This window comes from Lissotriton vulgaris, chromosome 3_1 (genome assembly GCF_964263255.1).
Source record: "Lissotriton vulgaris chromosome 3_1, aLisVul1.2, whole genome shotgun sequence".
NCBI lineage: Eukaryota > Metazoa > Chordata > Amphibia > Caudata > Salamandridae > Lissotriton > Lissotriton vulgaris.
Window position 1 is genome coordinate 640089775 of NC_141689.1, and position 17861 is coordinate 640107635.

Below are 17861 nucleotides of genomic sequence, written 5' to 3' on the forward strand. Positions count from 1 at the left end.
TTCCAAAGCCAAAGTGATTATCAGACAGTAAATGAGAAAATATTTATGATATCCAACGATTCCATTTTAATATTTGCCAGACAATGGTAATATTGGAATGAAACCAGAGTGAAGAGTAAAAATATCTATTGAGGGGATTATAAACGAGATAAAAAGGATTGTACAACAACATCCAAATGGTTCAATATGGAAGAAGTAAAAGATTTAGTTTTGTGAGATATAAGTGCATGTTCATAAAATAAAAGGGTGAAATTGAGGGAGGGCCAGAGCAGTCTAGGCAACTTTGTTGGAAGAGCAAGTTGTTTGTTAGGGTGCAAGTGTGAAGCACTGCTGCTTTTGTTACTTGGGGCTGATATTGCAGCACTGCTGCAAAATCGTTCCCCAGTAACAAAACCGGCCCCCACCACTAAAAAGTCGGCCCCCACCCTTCCAGCCTTCCGGGTAAATGCCCGATGCCCGCTACAGCCAGTCCGGCCAAGAATAAAAGACAGTTCAAGTTTGCGCCAGGCAGGGAAGCTTATAAGGGGCGTCAATGCCAAGGATGTCCGTATCTGTTTAAGGACAAATGCTGTATGAGGAGGAGCAAAATGGAGGAAATTCTCACCACTGCTATCTTTAGGTTTCTGAAGTTTAGATAGTGAAATGCGAGCAGTATTTTTTATTTCATAGGAGTTTTGATAACATGATGTCTATGGATCCAAAAAGGTTTTTGGAGCTTAAAAAGGAGCATATTAGGTAGAAATTAATGATGTGTAACATCATCATTTTAATTGTATCCGATCATCTCCACCATGATAGAAAGAGAGGAGACCAGATCAGAGCAGATCAGAGAGTTCTGAAAGTCTGGTTTGTAAGTTTTCCAAATTCTTAAGAATAGTGTTTTTAATAGTAGTAGCATAAGTTATCCCAAGACATTTAATAGTATTATTTTTCTATAGAAAGCCTGAATCCTTAAAACTATCTTTAAGGCAGAATATGTTAAGGAACTTGGGCATAGATGCATCAAGCTAAAAGCTGCTCGCAAAGGGGCAGATTCTCAGAATTTGCCCCTCTGCGACCGGTGCTTTTGCATTTGGGATGCATCATCCCAAATGCAAAAATCGCAATTTAAGAAATCGCAAAATTGCGATTACTTAAATGGCTGTTGCATTTAAGGAATCTCAAATTGAGATTCCTTAAATGCAATGCATTAAAGTTAAAAAATTTGCGATTTCACTAATAGGGGGAGCAAATTACCATGAACTTGATCTTCATGGTAATTTGCAAAAACTTTGAAAAATGCACTAAAGTGCATTTTTGAAAGTTCCATTTTACACACAAACATGCCCTTAGGGCATGTGTGTGTGCAAGATGTACCCATATGCAGATTTCAGGGGTGCAACAGGTTGCCCTTTTGCCTCCTGCCACCCTTGAAATTGCAATCTCAATTTGCGATTCTCTGATTGAGAATCGCAAATTGAGATCGTCTTCCCATTCATTCCTATGGGCCTATAGGCCCATAGGAATGAATGGGGAGGTATTCCTTAATTGAGACTCGCAATTTGCGAGTCGCAATTAGGGATTTTCAGAAATCGCTATTTTTTTTGCGAGTTCTTCATGCATAGCCTTTTGCTATTCCTTATTAGCGAATCCTTATTTTCCGCTAATAAGGAATCGCAAAATGGATGCTTGATGAATCTATAGGCAAATATCTTACTTGGTATTTAATTTGTAATCAGGTACTGAGGATAAGAGGAACTAAGATCCCAAAAGACAGTATTTGAGGTTTGGAAATAAATATTAAAACATAATCTGTGTATGCTGTAAATTTCACTTCTGATTGTTTCATTTGAAAGCCGAAAACAGATAGTTTCCATAAAGGGTTCTAAGGATAATATATTAAGTAGTAGTGGGGATAGAGGACAACCATGTCTTGCACCTCTTTTAATAAGAAAACTAAGAGATTGTACTCCATTAATGAAAACCGAGGTATTGGGAGAATCAAATAATAAGCTAACTAATTTCAGGAATTTTGACCCTAAACCATGCAATTTTAAGGACCAAAACATAAAGTCCCAGTTTACTTGATTGAAGCCTTTTCAGCATCTAAAGAGACTGCTGTCAGTGGGGTATTATATATGGAATCTCCATGCAGGATATTCAGAAATGTTCTACAAATATTCGTTATAATTTGACCGTTGACAAAGTCAGTTTGTTCAGGTCCAACAAGACACGGAATAAAATCATAAATACAAAGGGCTAACATTTAGCAGTCACTGTTTATAAGTGAAATCGGTCTGCAATTTTTACATTCTGTGTTGTCTTTATCATTTTTAGGAATCAGACAAATCATGGCCTCTGTAAAAGAGCCATACATCCTATTAGGTGAAAATGCTCGAATAATGATGATTGCATAGGTATTAAGATATGTGAAAATCTAAGATAAAAGTCAGCCGTAACGCCATCAGGACCAGGTGCCTTATCTGTGGAAAGTTTAGAAATTGCAGTGAGAATCTCCTCACAAAATAAATGTTATGTTATGTTATAAAACGCTTATATAGCGCATGGCTACCCCAGCAATGAGGCGTCCCAGCGCTTGCAGACAAGCCCAATTACATAACACCCAGAGGGATATGATAGAGTACCTGCTCAAAAGGAGCCCTAGATACAAGAAAACAGCCAAGTTTTAGCATGTTTTCTAAACTGAAGGTGATTAGTGATGGAGCGCACATCCAGAGGGATAGAGTTCCAGAGTTTTGGAGCCAGGAACTTAAAAGATCGGCCTCCAGATCTGCACTTCGGTATTGACCAGGGCAATGCGTCCTGGGCATGGCAATACAGCTTATGAGGTGGTGCAAGAAAGTGGGCACTTAGGGTTATGTATCCCACTGCGAGACCCTGGGCATGGCCTCAGGGCTACTTTTTATTCACTGGCCCACATCGATTCTCTTTTCTGGCCATATGGGTCAAAGATAATTCCAGCTGGGGTCTGCACACGGAGCGGACACTACATCCCTGCAAAATGTAATATAAAGGAAAACCTGCAAAATAGCTATAAACATCAGTGAAACAACGAATGCAATAGGGAGGAATACAACATACAAAGACTTTGCACTGCTGTGATGGAGAGAAATGGCCAGCAGAAAGGACGGGGTTTAGTAAGACCTTAAAGCACGTAGTTCCAGTAATCAGGCTTTGCCCCTCGCTCTTCGAAACTATATTGGGACAGCCTGACATTGGTGTCTGAAGAGAGAACTCCACTTCTCAGTATGGTCCTACTCTCATTGGCATCCCCCATACGAGTCGGAGTCATCTGGCTGGGCTTGCCCTCCGTTTCCATGACCCCTGGCTGACATTTGACATATTTTAAAGAATGAAAGTCCCTCATATAAATGCAATTACAATACAATACAATACAATACTCGTCTCCTATTTTTGCTGTTATAGAAGTCCCTTTAACTCGTGTCACTTTCTGTTGAGATGGCTCAAAAGGGAAATAGAGCATGCAACTTGGACAGTGATCATTTACAGTAACCCACTCGTCTACTGCAACTAAGGAGTTTATATGCCCATCGGTGAGCACTCCTGCCATCATTGCTTTTATACTCCGGGCAAGAGTTACGTCCTCATAGGTGGACATCGGGTCGATGCTGCAGGACAGGGAATTGCACCTCACACAAGCCTGCGTCTGCAAAGGTGGATGGGGCATGGTTGGCGATGAGGCGAGGCAGTAGTTGGTACTCCTACACCAAAGCATAGACTGACCGCTTGATGGTATACGCAGAGGTATGGGCGATCTAGGTGAACTTTGTAATCCTTCTCATAAATCCCTCAGCTTCTCTGTTAGTCCGAGGTCAAGATGGTGTGATTTTGGGATGGCGACTGTAGAGGGAAATTAGGTAATTCGTGAACTGATGCCCTTGAAAATGGGACACTTATCTGTTCTCAGCTCTTTGATGAGGTCTTATGGGGCTAGAATTTTTCAGATTTGGGGATTACCTCTTCCGCTGAGTTAGCCATATGCATTTCCACTTTTGAAGAGTTTGAGTAGTCATGAGTCACAATTAAATGTCTTCCATTGGGCAAAGTTCCAAAACTGTCATTAGTGGCAACCAATGGATGAGCAGAACGAGCTTGCGTGATCGGCAGTGCTGGTGGATAAAGAGGATTGATAGCCTAAAAATGACTGCACTCCTTTGCCTGCCTTCCCCTTTCCTGTCTAACCTGAAAAACGACAACTTGAGGCAGAGTTTAGATTTATTTTGTCTATGCATTAATGCCCAGAAGGGGCTAAAGGCAGGACCTGTTCGTGAGAGATGACTCCACGAAGAAGGCAGCCTTCATGAGTGATGACTAGTTGGCCTTTTGCATGACGGAGGGTTGTGAGGATATGATGAGCGCCCGGATACGACCGGAGTTACCAAATGCTAGGTTACTCTAGTTACCATTTTGAGTCTCCTGAATCACAGCCATGTGCACCGGTACTCAAATGTCATTGCGAGAGATTAACAGAGGCTGTGATCTTTCTACATTAAGGAGGACATACTCTTTGGTACCTAAGACAAACGTGTTTCAGTTGACATGTTGGTCTGTGAGTGTTTCAATAATCAGTTATCTGGATCTGAGGACCCACGCTTGTAGATGTCCATAAACAAGTACTCTTGCCACTGGTGGATAGGGCTTGATAGGGCTTTGAGGATAACCTACAAACGAGGGGCTTTTGGTCAGTTATGATCTGGAATATATGTCCATACATATATAAACCGAAGTGTCTCTAGCTTCAAAATACAGCATTTGTCTCTTCTCCAGGGTGGGACATTAGTTGGTCAATAGGGGTTAATCCATGCTTACATATGTGACTGGTACCCACTCTCCACAGTTCGGTTGTTGCAGAACGGCTTCTCTTTAAGTCAGTGGGGCACACTTCCTCCTACAGTGCGGAGCCCTCTGCTGGGTCAAAATACAGTAGAGATATTTTATTGTGTTCTCACAGAAAGAGTGATGTCAGTTTGTTGTACGGGGGGTTTGAGGACCTGATTCAGAGGTTGGCAGACGGGTACCAACAGATATACCATCTGCCTTGATACAAACGTACTGTGCACTCGTACTATGGCAGACAGGATATCTGTCATGTTTGTGACAGAGCACCTATCCACCAAACTCAAAATCAGGCACTAAGTCAGCTCTGGAAAAGCAAGAGGCACTGGTCATCTCGCCCATTAAGTCATTGACAGTGGCTGTTGGAGATGAGGTACTGTACTCTTCAAATTGCAGTATTAAGAGGCACATAGCAAAGCATATGCACACCTCGTTGAGTTTGTTTGGTGTCCAAGCCACGAAACTCAGAATTCCAGGTTGTGGCCCATCCACTGCTCAATGATGTGAGTAGTTTCCAGTTTTTACAACTTGACCTGCACTTTGAGTCACTGCCAGAACATTATTCTTACATCAAAGCACACAAGAGTGGACAATGTAGTCAATATACAGCTCAATGATTTATGTTTAAGGCACCCTACGCCATGAAACAGTATATCAAAGTAGTGGAACAGATTCTTGAGGTCACAGGCATGAATGCTTTAGGTGAATAATTCAGTTGATGCAGCTCAGCTGTCTGGTAGTTGATGACATTCCCTGACTCTGACTTGGCGGCATAGACTTTGGTATTGGAATGTTGGTCTTCGTGAGCTACTTCGGAGTTAAACATGCCACACAGTGGGTTTGGAGTTGTGCTATCATAAGTAAAAATACACACTTTTGTTTGCCACAGGTTTGGTTCAATGACAGAGATGCCCCTGGGACTATGGGAGCCGTGACTGCCATTATATTTGAAATTTTGGCTACGTTTGGCAACAGGTTTTCTTAAAGGTCATCAGCATATGCCACATATGCAGCTGTCTCACCTTCGTCATTGTTATCCATGTACTTGGTCAGTCGGATACAAAGTCGTTTCATGAAAGCTCAAAATATTTTGTCTGGTGAGAATGAGAGTTGGCAGAATGATCAGGGAGAGTTTGATTGACAAACCTGTAGTTCATTTTTCCATAGACAGAACATATCTTTCCTAGGGTAAGACTGCTTCCTGAGGGCATAAATACACCTCCAAAGTAGTCACAAGGCGCAATTCTTAGTGAAGGCAGGACAAACATAGTCTTGCTCACAACTTGCAGACTAAATTGACAGGTTCTGGCTTGATAGGATTGTTGAGGGCTGTTTCTATGAGGAACAGTGTGGAATTTGAGAGTTCAAGCAAACAGCCATCACCATTAACTCCAAAGAGCATTGATTTGAATCATGCACCGACGTATCATGAAATATTCCGAACCCTGGCTTAGATATGGCTTTCTCAAAATACCAAATCAACGTGGTATGCTGCAGGAAGTTTTTGACAAATCTGTAAATTGGCAGGTTTCTTTTGACTTTACCCTCAGAGAGATGACAATTTCTGCTTCTTTCATAATATTAAAAACACCATTGAGGGGATAGGATGCAACTTTTACTTCTCCACAGTACCTTTTAGTGGTTAAACATTTTAAAATCTTTGGACACAGGCAGATGTAATGAAAGGATGGAATTGTCTTGCTGTAAATTACTTATTACATTATTAATTGAAGGTTGATATAGTAGTAGTTGTCTAAGATTGTTTATGTTTAAAAAGCTTTATTGCAAAAATCTGGAGAAACAGCATATAGAGCGAGCAAACATCTCACATAGAAATATCAACTCAAATTACAACAATATAATATGCCAGAACTTAACGTAACATGGTGTAATGTCAATATAAATCTAAGAAATGGTAAGTTTAAAAGAATAACTCCTAACAAGAAAAAAGGATGAATATAAATGCTATATATAATTAATCACATTTTTGCTTTTAAGCAAAACAAGATTCCAACCAAATGCAAAAATAAAGAAACCATATAAGATAATGAATTGCAATATAATGAGGAGGATGTAGATAAAAAAATAGGGCATTGAAGAAAATTGACAAATAGTGGTAACAGAAAAAACCTTATTCGTGGAGGCGTGAATACGTCTTGCGCTACTGTGTTAATGGTCACCTTTTATATAAAAACAGGCAAATGTAACCAAAGTAAGTCTCTCTTAACTGATAGTTTTATAGATGGCAAATAGGCAATATCCAGGCTGAGGTTGTGACAAACCAAGTACCATCACTGAATATAAACAATCTTGTCAAGGGTCTTCCAACTGGTAGTAATACCTTGAAATGCAACAGCCGGGAGTAGATCCACAAATGTACCTTTAGCTCTATCTGTAGACGTAATATGAGAACAACCACATAAGAATACATGCAAAATGTCAAAAGGTGCAGCAATAGTACAAATGTCTGAGATTTTTGACCATACCTGCCTCCAAAACTGAGAAACTTTAGGGGACTAAAAGAACAAATGCATAAAATCTCCCCAAGCAGAATTGCAAGACCAGCTACTGTCTATATTGCAAACGTTTTCATATTATAAGGAGAACAGGGAGCAAACAATCTCCTATTATAGAAGAAAAATAACATCTCTGTAGTGCTAGTGAAGCAGTAAGTGGTGTGCATTTTTTACCATGCCCTATTCCATAAAGAGATGGGAAAATATGTATTCAAATATTTCTCCCATAAGGGCTCAACTTCTGTTATTAATGAAATCACTGTTTATCATATACAGCAGAATCTTTGGTATCAGTGGAAAATCATGATTTGGACTGGGATCTGTTAGAGTGTCTGAAACGAACACAAGGGATTCTATAATATTAGACCATATAATTACTAGGCCTGGGTGGATTTTGTGGAATTCCACTAAGCAGAACTCCGCAAAGTGACCAGAAATCTATGATAGGGAGCTCTTCCAAAGCCAAAGTGATTATCAGACAGTAAATGAGAAAATATTTATGATATCCAACGATTCCATTTTAATATTTGCCAGACAATGGTAATATTGGAATGAAACCAGAGTGAAGAGTAAAAATATCTATTGAGGGGAATATAAACGAGATAAAAAGGATTGTACAACAACATCCAAATGGTTCAATATGGAAGAAGTAAAAGATTTAGTTTTGTGAGATATAAGTGCATGTTCATAAAATAAAAGGGTGAAATTGAGGGAGGGCCAGAGCAGTCTAGGCAACTTTGTTGGAAGAGCAAGTTGTTTGTTAGGGTGCAAGTGTGAAGCACTGCTGCTTTTGTTACTTGGGGCTGATATTGCAGCACTGCTGCAAAATCGTTCCCCAGTAACAAAACCGGCCCCCACCACTAAAAAGTCGGCCCCCACCCTTCCAGCCTTCCGGGTAAATGCCCGATGCCCGCTACAGCCAGTCCGGCCAAGAATAAAAGACAGTTCAAGTTTGCGCCAGGCAGGGAAGCTTATAAGGGGCGTCAATGCCAAGGATGTCCGTATCTGTTTAAGGACAAATGCTGTATGAGGAGGAGCAAAATGGAGGAAATTCTCACCACTGCTATCTTTAGGTTTCTGAAGTTTAGATAGTGAAATGCGAGCAGTATTTTTTATTTCATAGGAGTTTTGATAACATGATGTCTATGGATCCAAAAAGGTTTTTGGAGCTTAAAAAGGAGCATATTAGGTAGAAATTAATGATGTGTAACATCATCATTTTAATTGTATCCGATCATCTCCACCATGATAGAAAGAGAGGAGACCAGATCAGAGCAGATCAGAGAGTTCTGAAAGTCTGGTTTGTAAGTTTTCCAAATTCTTAAGAATAGTGTTTTTAATAGTAGTAGCATAAGTTATCCCAAGACATTTAATAGTATTATTTTTCTATAGAAAGCCTGAATCCTTAAAACTATCTTTAAGGCAGAATATGTTAAGGAACTTGGGCATAGATGCATCAAGCTAAAAGCTGCTCGCAAAGGGGCAGATTCTCAGAATTTGCCCCTCTGCGACCGGTGCTTTTGCATTTGGGATGCATCATCCCAAATGCAAAAATCGCAATTTAAGAAATCGCAAAATTGCGATTACTTAAATGGCTATTGCATTTAAGGAATCTCAAATTGAGATTCCTTAAATGCAATGCATTAAAGTTAAAAAATTTGCGATTTCACTAATAGGGGGAGCAAATTACCATGAACTTGATCTTCATGGTAATTTGCAAAAACTTTGAAAAATGCACTAAAGTGCATTTTTGAAAGTTCCATTTTACACACAAACATGCCCTTAGGGCATGTGTGTGTGCAAGATGTACCCATATGCAGATTTCAGGGGTGCAACAGGTTGCCCTTTTGCCTCCTGCCACCCTTGAAATTGCAATCTCAATTTGCGATTCTCTGATTGAGAATCGCAAATTGAGATCGTCTTCCCATTCATTCCTATAGGCCCATAGGAATGAATGGGGAGGTATTCCTTAATTGAGACTCGCAATTTGCGAGTCGCAATTAGGGATTTTCAGAAATCGCTATTTTTTTTGCGAGTTCTTCATGCATAGCCTTTTGCTATTCCTTATTAGCGAATCCTTATTTTCCGCTAATAAGGAATCGCAAAATGGATGCTTGATGAATCTATAGGCAAATATCTTACTTGGTATTTAATTTGTAATCAGGTACTGAGGATAAGAGGAACTAAGATCCCAAAAGACAGTATTTGAGGTTTGGAAATAAATATTAAAACATAATCTGTGTATGCTGTAAATTTCACTTCTGATTGTTTCATTTGAAAGCCGAAAACAGCTAGTTTCCATAAAGGGTTCTAAGGATAATATATTAAGTAGTAGTGGGGATAGAGGACAACCATGTCTTGCACCTCTTTTAATAAGAAAACTAAGAGATTGTACTCCATTAATGAAAACCGAGGTATTGGGAGAATCAAATAATAAGCTAACTAATTTCAGGAATTTTGACCCTAAACCATGCAATTTTAAGGACCAAAACATAAAGTCCAGTTTACTTGATTGAAGCCTTTTCAGCATCTAAAGAGACTGCTGTCAGTGGGGTATTATATATGGAATCTCCATGCAGGATATTCAGAAATGTTCTACAAATATTCGTTATAATTTGACCGTTGACAAAGTCAGTTTGTTCAGGCGCGGCGATCCAGGCCGGGTTGGTTACTCGTCATCTCCCCCTCACCATTGCCGGGTGATTATTAGCTGACTAATAGCTTTTTATAACGGACTAGCGCACTCGCGCTGTGTATTTTAAAAGCACTGCATCTACTTTTAGAACTTGTATCAGGCTTCACGCTTGGAACTCTGAGCGTCCTTACCTGTTTCTCCTCGCTCCAGACCCCGGTCCGCCCCGGCTGAGTGCCGTTTGTGCGGAGGGTCGCACAGTAGAGCGCCACTTCCTGCATTTTGTGATCCACTTCCGCCCTGCCTCTTACAGCGCAGGTTAGCGGTCTAGTGGCTATTGACTGCGGTGTATATATTTAGGAATCACTCTGGCCACAGTCGATAGACGCGGCGATCCAGGCCGGGTTGGTTACTCGTCATCTCCCCCTCACCATTGCCGGGTGATTATTAGCTGACTAATAGCTTTTTATAACGGACTAGCGCACCCGCGCTGTGTATTTTAAAAGCACTGCATCTACTTTTAGAACTTGTATCAGGCTTCACGCTTGGAACTCTGAGCGTCCTTACCTGTTTCTCCTCGCTCCAGACCCCGGTCCGCCCCGGCTGAGTGCCGTTTGTGCGGAGGGTCGCACAGTAGAGCGCCACTTCCTGCATTTTGTGATCCACTTCCGCCCTGCCTCTTACAGCGCAGGTTAGCGGTCTAGTGGCTTAACGCCTCATCTACTTAAGATGACGTTGTGGCGGAAGCGCAGCGGACGAGCGCAGCGGGAGCGCCGACTTCGCGCCGAAGTCAAGCCAAAGTCCTGCCCGTCTGCGCCCGTCCGCGGCTGGCCGCGACCTGCGGCCCCTAACCCTGCCCAAACGCTCCGGTACTCGCCTACGGATTTATACTCCCTTCAACACTTTGCTCCCCTGCCACCCGAGGCCATCAGGCGGGCTCAAGAATGCGGCATTAATACCACTCCCTGTACGGCTATCCCTCCCCCGCCCGGACCAGTTCCAGTCAATCCCCCCTCACCTATACCTGCCACCTGTACTCTTACCATCCTGTACCTGAACACGCGCTCCTTGGTCAAACATCAACTAGAGATCTACAGCCTACTAGATGACACCAATGTAGATATTCTCTTTCTATCTGAATCTTGGTTGACTGAGGACTCTGTACCCGATATCCTAGCCGCCCTCCCCATTGGTTATTATATTTTACATGTTAATCGTCCCGGGGGACAAGCAGGCGGCGGAGTAGCAGCTATTATTCGCAAAGAACATGTTTTCTCTATCCTAAACTGCACTCCCATTTCTAATTCTCAAACCCTTGTGATCCAGCTTCGTTCAACCACCACCTCCCTTACCTGTGTTCTCATGTACAGACCCCCCATCTACATGCCGTCTTTTGCTCAATCAGTCGGGGAACTTCTTTCCCAGCTTCTTATAAATCACTCCAGAATTCTTTTCCTTGGTGATTTCAATTATTGGCCTACCGATCCCCAAGAATGCCGACTTTCTAAGCTGTTTTCAGACACTCTTACTAGCCTGAACTGTCATCAATTGATTTCTGCTCCTACCCACTGTAAGGGTCATATACTTGACCAGGTCTGGACGGCTAACCTCGATCCTTCGCCTCCCGTGATCACTCCTTGTACCTGGTCAGACCATTATTTTGTCTCTCTTTCCATTGACCTTCCTAGTTTTTCTCGCCCCCCGCGCCCCTCTAGCATCACAGCTCGCAATTGGAAGAATGCCGATATGTCAACATTTCATTCCCTTCTAGCAGCCTCAGTTCCACCAGCCTCAGAACCTGTCTCTCTCCAAGCCTCCACTCTTGAGCACTGGCTGAAGGCAGCTGCCGACACTGTCGCCCCTTTAAAGTCCATTAAAGTCTCACGCCCCCATGATGCTCAGCGTTGGTATACTGACCAGCTGAAACGAGACAAACTAGCTCTTCGCCAGGCCGAACGGCGCTGGCGCCATAAGTATGACCCAGCACTTAAGACTGAATTTACAAGCTTACTCAGTAAATATAAATCTTCTATCCTAGAGGCTAAGACCTCTTATTTTTCTTGTAAAATCCTGGAGTCGGCCTCAAAAGCCAAAGACATCTTCTCGATTGTCAACGAGCTTTCCCTTCCTGATCGTGTCACTCTCCCACCCGTTCCCACTCAGGCCCTGTGCGATGAGCTCAATGCCTTCTTTCAAGATAAGATCTCCATAATTAAAAACAACATCTCTCCACCTTCCCCTTCCAAATCCTTTCCCCTCCCCCTTGAAAATCCTCAGAAATTCCTAACTTTCCCTCCCATCTCCATCACCGAATTCCACAGTCTTCTTCACAAAGTAAGCTCCGGGTCCCCGAAGGACTGCTGCCCCCCACATATTTTCAAAGAAATCTTCACGCACTGCCCTGATCCTGCTCTAGCTCTTCTCAACTCCTCCTTAACATCAGGTGTTGTCCCAGAAGCTTTCAAGCAGGCGGTAGTGTTACCCATCCTGAAAAAGCCCAGCGCAGACCCCCTAGTGCTGAGCAATTATAGACCTATCTCTCTCCTCCCTTTTCTGGGAAAGATCTTAGAGACCTACGTCACTAAGTGCTTGAGCACTTTCATTGAGACTTCTCTTTTCCTTGATCCCCAGCAGGCGGGCTTTCGCCCCCTGCACTCTACAGAGATGGTGATTGCAGCTGTGATGGACACACTTAGAACTGGGGCCGATAACAACATCCCCCAAGCCCTCGTACTGCTAGACCTGTCGGCGGCTTTTGACACGGTCGATCATACTATCTTGATCGACCGTGTCAGCAACGCCGGCATTCGGGGCACTGCTCTTGACTGGGTTCGATCCTTCTTGCAAGGACGCTCCCAGGCAGTCCACCTCTCCTCCTTCTCTGCTTCTTTTCTTCCCCTCACTTGCGGTGTCCCCCAGGGTTCTGCCCTTTCCCCCCTCCTCTTCAATCTATATATGCAACCACTCATGGCTTCTCTTCATCATTCCTCCGCCACAATATACAACTACGCCGATGATTTACAACTGATCTTCCCATTAGATACCACACTTTCCTCCCGCCTCAACTTCCAAACTACTATGTTATTCATCTCTGACTGGATGGCTCACAGCCAGCTCAAGTTGAATCCGTCTAAAACGGAACTTGTACTGGTGGGCGGTCCTACCAATCCTTGGGATGGCAACTACTGGCCCCCTTCTTTGGGTCTCCCCCCTAGCCCGGTCAGCTCTGTGAAAAGCCTAGGAGTGATCATCTCTGAGGATCTCTCTATGAAACCTCAGATCTCAGCAGTAACATCGTCCTGCTTTTTCCAGCTACGCAGAATCCGTAAGATCTGTAGATTTCTAACCAGAGAAGCACTCACACTAGTTATACTGGCTTTGGTCATCTCCAGGGTTGACCTTGCCAACATCCTGTACGTGGGGATTCCTGTTTATCAGCTCCAAAAACTTCAACTGATCCAGAACCAGGCTGCCCGACTGGTGTACCATCAACCCAAACACCAGCACGTCTCCCCGCTCCTGAAGAGCCTTCACTGGCTCCCAGTAGCTAAACGGTGCTCTTTCAAGCTCGGCTGCACCCTATTCAAATCTTTGCACAACCAGGCCCCTGAGTTCATTTCCTCCAAGCTTAAGCGTTACCTTCCTACCCGCAATTTACGTTCCTCTACTGACAATCTTCTTTGCACTCCATCATTTCGCCGTAAAAAACACGGTGGTTTATGCTTCTCCTTCTTAGGTCCCTCCTTTTGGAACTCCCTCCCTTCTTCCTTTCGCTTTTGTTCCTCATATGAGTTGTTCCGCAAAACTCTGAAAACTCACCTTTTCAAGGCGGCCTTTGAGTAACTCCTCTGCCCTGGTTAGCTATGTTTGTTATGAGCGCCAAGAAACCGTCCCGGTGTACGTGCGCGGTATAAATTTTTTTAACATAATACATAACATAACAGGTCCAACAAGACACGGAATAAAATCATAAATACAAAGGGCTAAAATTTAGCAGTCACTGTTTATAAGTGAAATCGGTCTGCAATTTTTACATTCTGTGTTGTCTTTATCATTTTTGGGAATCAGACAAATCATGGCCTCTGTAAAAGAGCCATACATCCTATTAGGTGAAAATGCTTGAATAATGATGATTGCATAGGTATTAAGATATGTGAAAATCTAAGATAAAAGTCAGCCGTAACGCCATCAGGACCAGGTGCCTTATCTGTGGAAAGTTTAGAAATTGCAGTGAGAATCTCCTCACAAAATAAATGTTATGTTATGTTATAAAACGCTTATATAGCGCATGGCTACCCCAGCAATGAGGCGTCCCAGCGCTTGCAGACAAGCCCAATTACATAACACCCAGAGGGATATGATAGAGTACCTGCTCAAAAGGAGCCCTAGATACAAGAAAACAGCCAAGTTTTAGCATGTTTTCTAAACTGAAGGTGATTAGTGATGGAGCGCACATCCAGAGGGATAGAGTTCCAGAGTTTTGGAGCCAGGAACTTAAAAGATCGGCCTCCAGATCTGCACTTCCGGATCTTGATGGTACAGGCAAGGGAAAGATCTGCAGAGCGGAGGGCACGTGGCGGGACATAAAAGGAACAAATTCCTTGCAAGATTTGGGGACCTAAACAATGCAACATTCTGTGAATAACACACAAGGCTTTAAATTGAATGCGCTGTTTAACGGGCAGCCAATGGAGTCTACGTAAGACCTGAGAAGTATGGCAGCGTTTTGGCAGACCGAACAAAGTATGGGCTGCAGCGTTCTGGGCTCTTTGTAGTCTATTAACGACTGTCAGATTGGACCCAAGCATAAGAACATTACAATAGTCTAGATGGGATAAGACCATAGCTTGGACAATTGTCTGACGGATGGAAGGTTCAAAGAAGCCGAGGATAGGTTTCAGAGAGCGCAGGCGACCATAACAAGTACCAGCGACTCTTTTTGCGTGGGAATCCAGGGTGAGTGCGTCATCTAGAATCACGCCCAGATTTTTAACTTCCCTCTTGGGCGTGGGAGGGGGGCCCAAGAGGGAAGTTAAAATCATTTTCTAATTGGGTAAAATCCAATGTGGGATCAGAATTTTTAGAAATAGTGCAAAAAAAAGCACCCACATTGGCTTTGTTAGAGGGTGTATCATCCGCATAAAGCTGAGAAAAAAAAATCAGTTACAATTTCACAATCTTTATATAATTTGTTTCCAGTCACATCACTAATTAATTCAATTATGGATTTCTGTTTTTTGACTTTTAAATAATTGACAAGAAGTTTATCTGCTCTATTTGTACCTCCATAATAGCAAGATTAAATTCCCAATAATGTACCAGATGCTTGCTGGATGGTTGTTCTACTGAACAATAATTTAGCCTGAGTGAGGTGGTACGAGTGTATCTTTATGACTAGTGGATACAATTTATGTTCCAGCTTTTTAATTCGGTGTAGTAAAATAGAAGATTCTTTATTTTGCAATCTTCTGTTCTTTGGGCAACATAATTTATAATGTAATCCCTAGCACAAGCCTTAAAGAAATCATAAACAAAACGAAAATGAGAATTTGGGGGTAATGTTAATATTAAAAAACTTCGAGTTCAAAAACTCAAGATCTTGTAGCAAAAAATTATTAAAACGCCATCCATCAGTATTAGTCTAAGCAATACGCTTATCCAACTCAACTAATACTGGAGCATAATCATGGATCAGAATAGCTCCTATTTCAGCATTAAGCAAAGTTGGTGTTAAACATGCATCCAAAAAGATATAATCTAAGCAAGAACTAGAGTAATGAGTTGGTGGACAAAAATAGTATTCTAGTAGATTAGGGTTATAAATGCGCCAAGCATCAACTAGAACCCTTTTTGAGACCTTGCTTTGAAAAAACCTTTGCATTTTTTTAGAAACATGAGGAATTGGTGAACTTCTGTCTAGTATGGGGTCCATCAATTGATTACAGTCTCCGCCGGTGATCAGATTGACAGAATTCCAGGATTTCAATCTGGTTGACATGGATTACCAAAACTGAGTGTCCACCCGTGTTGGTACATAAATATTAAGAATTTATATCTAAATACATCCAATGGCCCACATTAACACACTCTTGCTTAATAATATTAAATGATAAACGTTTATGAAAAAGGATCATAACCCAATTCTTATTCTGTATAGCAGGGGAACAGTAAACTGAGCCCACCCATCCTTCCTAAAATATTTAGCATATTTTAGAAAAAGAAGAGAGCCTTTCAGTTTCGAGAGGTGGTAAGGACTCTCTGCCATTTAACTGGACTGTTAAGGCCTTTGACAATCCAGGAAACATTCTAAGGGTATTCGTAAATATAGATGCTGTGAATATTAGAACAATGCCACCAACAATAAAATGTGGATCCAATAAGAAAATAAAAGTATGAATGCATCAAACAGAGCTTACACAGGTTACGTGCAATAAACTGTGGAAAATGGGGGAAAAGGGAAAAAGCGCTAAACAGAGTACATTGAAATTACCCTAACTGGACAAAAAATAAGAGTATAGTGAGAATACTAACAGACTGGAACCATAAGAGAGAGTAAAAAGGCATAGAGAACTTAAAATTAGGAGTAGAGAGACACCATGTGGAATGACCACTCTACAAAGTAGATGTAAGGAAATAAGACTCTGAGTCCCGAGAAAATGAAGAAAGAAAAAATAAGAAAAGAACTTAGGGACCGGGTAGTGAAATGAGAGAAATATGTGACTAAGTGAAGATCATACAGAATGAGATACCAATGAGGCAAAACCGAGACTTACCTTGACCATTAATGACAATGAAGGGAAGGTAAATACATAGAGGGTGTGTAATAAAGTTCTATAAAGTAGCCAGGACATTAAAGGTATTGTGAAAACAAGAAACTATTTTCAATTGCATCTCTTTTAGTGATGCTGAATAAAATTGCTAAGTTGAGCCAGAGATTCAAAGGTTGAAGTTTTTCCTTAATGGTGAATTTAAAAAGAGATGGATGTAAAAGTCCAAATCTTGTGTTCATAGCTCATAAGGATGGGTGAATATCTAAAGATTGCTTCCTTACAATGGCAGTAACTATTGAGATGTTTTGAGAAAAGAAAACCTTGTGCCTTGACCACAATATTTGCTTACACAGCTTGGCCACAGATAGAACATTCATAAGGTCAGTGAACTGTGGAAAAAGAAAAATAATGACTCTGGGTTTAGATGCTGAACAAGCTTTGGTATGGTAATATTCAAGTAGGAGATCATATCCCCTACCTCTGGGCAGGGATACCATAAATATGGAGATCATTGTATCGATTATGATTTTCTGAATCCTCTGATTGCTTTTTGAGAGAGTCAATTTCCTGAGCCATTTCTTTAACCAGAGTGATTTCACACAAGGGGTTGCAGCAATGACTTCAAGATTGAAATCTGAGACTCAAAAGTGGACCAACGGTCTTCCAGTCTCCAAAGAGTGGTGTAAGTATCCATGATGAAAGGTTTCAGAATCTTTATTTCCGCCATCGGTTCCTCCAGGGTAAGTGGTAAAGGAAATTTAGTAGGCGAGGCAAGGTCTTTTTTTGGCCTCTTGTTACTGCTTCCTCCTCCATCTTTGCGAGGTTGTCTAAAAGCAGAGGGTTGTGTGATAGCTTTGAAATAGATAATGACATTCTGTCCCTACCCCTTCCATAATAGTAGTAAGTCAATGAAACAAAGAAGATGTTCCAGTAGATTTTTAAATGTAGGTAATATAGCTGTGACACTGTATGTTCGTTCTCAGCCCTCCATTGGGATGCAGGATGGGACTTCGCTTGCCTTACTCATTTCCCAGCTGTACCCTGTGATTGCTTCAGGTGATGTATCATCTTCGCCGCCTGGAAGAG